General features: G+C 49.4%; 1 pseudogene; it reads right to left on the bottom strand.

Moving 5' to 3' along the window:
• Nucleotides 1–487: 487 nt before the first annotated feature.
• On the bottom strand, nt 488–3,303 carry LOC148098086 (uncharacterized; annotated as a pseudogene).
• Between the last annotated feature and the right edge of the window lie 300 nt (nt 3,304–3,603).

Raw genomic sequence — 3,603 nt, 5'->3', positions numbered from 1 at the left:
TTGTGGGGATAGGTTAATTGGAAAATCCAAATTGCCACTAGGTATGAATGTGCGAGTGAATGTGAGTGCGAATGGTTGTCTGTCCCTGTGTGTTGGCCCTGCGACAGACTGGCGACCTGTCCAGGGTGTACCCCGCCTCTCGCCCTATGACAGCTGGGATAGGCTCCAGCACCCCCCGCCACCCTGAAAAGGAGAAGTGGAAACGAATGGATGGATGGATGGATCTTAGTTGTAGTGCACCATGCCACAATAACCTACACTTTAGCTATCAACAGTGAGTAAGGTAGCCATTTATCTTACTTAAATCTCTCTGTGGTGGGGCGTGGTCTGCGGTGCCGTGCAGGGAGGGCGGACGCACCTGCACGGCATCCTTAATCACGCCCGCCTAGTTAAAAACACGGGGACTCAGGGTTTGTGTGTATTGTGGTGTGATGTTAAATCAATAAAATGGCTCTAGATTATGATCTTTGGTCCCACCGTGCCTTATTCACACCACACTGGTGCCGAAACCCAGGAGGCGGCACAGCGGGTCCTTATCGGAGCCAGGGAATGGAGGAGCTGGCCCAGAGGGTGGCCGAAATGGCGGCCGCCCAGCGGGAGCAGGCGGCGGAGGTGCGTCGCCAGCAGGAAGAGCTGCAGGACCAGTCCGAGCGCCACCTGGAAAGGATTGGGGAGCTGGCGGCGCTGCTCTGGGCCTGGGCGCCACCCCCACAGGTGTGTCCCGAGGACAGTGAAGCGGTGGAGGAGACGTGTGAGGCACCTCAGCAGCCGGAGGTGGCAGACGAGGCGCGCGGGGATCTGCGCCTGCCGGAGGAGGGGGGAACAGCCGGGTGAAGGGCTGCTCCTGCCGGGAGCAGTAGATGAGCCGCTCCAACCGGAGGCGGCAGACGAGGCGCGCGAGGGTCTGCGCCGGCTGGAGGAAGAGGAGCCGCGGGAGGGGCTGCTCGAGCCGGGAGCGACGGCGGTGACGGAGGGGCCGCGCAAGGAGCTGGAGGTCCCCGTGCCAGGGGAGCCTGCTCGATTGGAACTGGCGAGCGAGGCGTGCGCCACGCTTGAGATCGCCGTGCTCGCCAGACTGGCCTCACCACCACCAGAGGCCAGTACACGCCACACCTCTGCCCAGCCACCTGTGAGCTGGGGCTCACGACTGTGCCGGCCGCGCCGGGTGCACCTGCCACGGGTCCGACTTCCGAACCAGCTTGGCCTGCGCCGCTGGATTCGCGGGCGGCCACCTGAACTCGCACCTCGCCGTCGCTTGGCCGGGGCCAGGGGGGGCACGCTGTCTGGGTTGATTCCCTCTCCTACTCGCGGTGGGGGAGTAGGTTCGGCCGGATGGCTCCCCGGCCTCAATCGGGCGATGGGGATATGTGGTGGGCGTGGTCTGCGGTGCCGTGCAGGGAGGGCGGATGCACCTGCACGGCATCCTTAATCACGCCCGCCTAGTTAAAAACATGGGGACTCAGGGTTTGTGTGTATTGTGGTGTGATGTTAAATCAATAAAATGGCTCTAGATCAGGGGCGATTTTAGCCCATTTTTGGGGGTGCTTCAGCACCCCCAAAATGAATCAAAGCACCCCCAAAGATTTCTTCCTTTTTTTGACAATATTTGCTGTTTGTGTGACACACTACTAAAAATATAAAAAGCATTCAGTACTTGGTTGAGACGTAAGATTTTAACAACAAAAGTATACATAACCCCTCCCCCCTCCCAAAATGGTTTGTTCCAGCTCCCCTACTCTGGCTCTAGCGCCGTTGCTGCCAGAGCGATGGTGGCTGAGACGCAGCAGAGCGGAGGTGTGAGCATCTGGCTTAAAACAGGACATATTAGCTGCATTTAACCTTCAGTTACTCTTTATATAGTTAGGTAGGAGTCAGACCATGTTTCTTTTTAGCTGAAAAACATTACACCAGGTAACCTGCAGTGTTGAAAACGTGTTTTCCCACGATGTTTGCTACCCTATAATCCGCCCTGCTCTGTAGTAAAATCAGCGACATTTGACCCTCGTGTTGCTCCCATTGAAATTTATATAACCCATTTAAAATCTAAAACTTAAAATTGTCCACAGCCTGCTGTTGTTACCACTGTCCTGTTAGAAATGGATACTAACTGACTGAATGCCCATTAACCTTATAACTCCTGTTGTGTCTGCGTGTGTGTGTGCGCGCGCGTGCGTTTGTGTACAGAGAGACAGCCAGGTTCATAATGGATATAAGGAAGTTGTTTGTTTGTTCTTTTAAAAGGAGCCACATTCAGGTAAAAGTGTAAAATCAAATGATCCATCAATCAAGAATAATGTTGGATCAGTGTTTCAATGTGTATATCTTTTATTAGATGTTCATGTGGTTTGGTTATTTGCCTTTTGGTTGAAAGTACACTGAGAGGGGACTTTTTGTTAGTGATCTTAATAGTATTTTTCCATATTAATGCAAATTTTCATCTAATTGAATACAATCTATTTATGTATGATTGTCAGTCCAAAGAGGGAGAGAGGAAAGAGGGGAATGTGAGGAGAAAGTACAAAGACAGGAAGAACCAGGTAAGAAAACAGACAGAGAACAGTGACAGGCACAACAGAAACTGTTCAACTGACAAAAAGAAAAAGAAAAGATTTTATTCATACAATCTGGAAGTTGTGTTCTCCCCATATTAAAGCTGCTATACAGAATCTGCTAAACAAACTGGGTTGAAACATTTTAGACCCTTTTTAACAACATTCCAACATAACATTATAATGGATTGGGGAGGTTAAAATTAATGATATATTTTTATGTGGTTCAGCCACAACTCTACTGTTGTGTTAAAATGTACAAAACAGTGATGTCATGTTTTGTGACGAGGACCCAGGCACAGAGAAACTTGATAAATTTAAGAATCTTATGATTTAATAAATAAATTTGCAGACTTGCACAGAGATGGTAAAATTATGATGACTGATAACGGAGACAAAGACAACAGACGATGAGGACAGGGAGGAACAGGGGTTTAAATGCACCAAGGACACAGTTATAGAGATCTTGGGACAACTGGAGACATTTAAGGATGCAGGAAGTGACAGAGACAGGGAAGAAGTCTCATTGTGACGTGTAAAGTTTATCTTGCCTGGCTGGGCAGCTCTCTGGGTGCTTAGCACCCCCAAAGCTCTGATCCTAGAATCGCCCCTGCTCTAGATTATGATCTTTGGTGACTTATTCACACCACACTCTCCCTTCCTAATTATGTCCCACCATCTACTTTCTTACAAAGTTCCTCACACCTCCCTCTATCTCCTGCTGCACTTCTCCAGTGCTAGTAACAGCAACCATTAGTGACTGTGAAGGCTTCTTTCTTACTAGTTGTTACTGGTACTACTGATGGTCCATTGTTTATATGTCAGTAAATCTGACACATTTTACTGGATTTGTTTGTAGTTTCTCTTCTATTTTCTCAGATTTTCAGCTCCACCTTTCTGCTTATGTTTGTCCATTTTTGTCAACCACCTCTTCCACACTAAACTGTTCTGCAAGGTGCATGGGTGGACAGGAATGGTAGGGGAGGGGCTGGTTATATTAAGAAATTTGACTGGACAATCCAGTGTGAGTAATGAAAATGAACCAATGGGCTGC

This window comes from Neolamprologus brichardi, chromosome 16, assembly GCF_056152115.1.
Source record: "Neolamprologus brichardi isolate AB-2024 chromosome 16, ASM5615211v1, whole genome shotgun sequence".
NCBI lineage: Eukaryota > Metazoa > Chordata > Actinopteri > Cichliformes > Cichlidae > Neolamprologus > Neolamprologus brichardi.
Note: the sequence above shows the minus strand (reverse complement) of the source record. Positions and strands in the feature narration are given on the sequence as shown.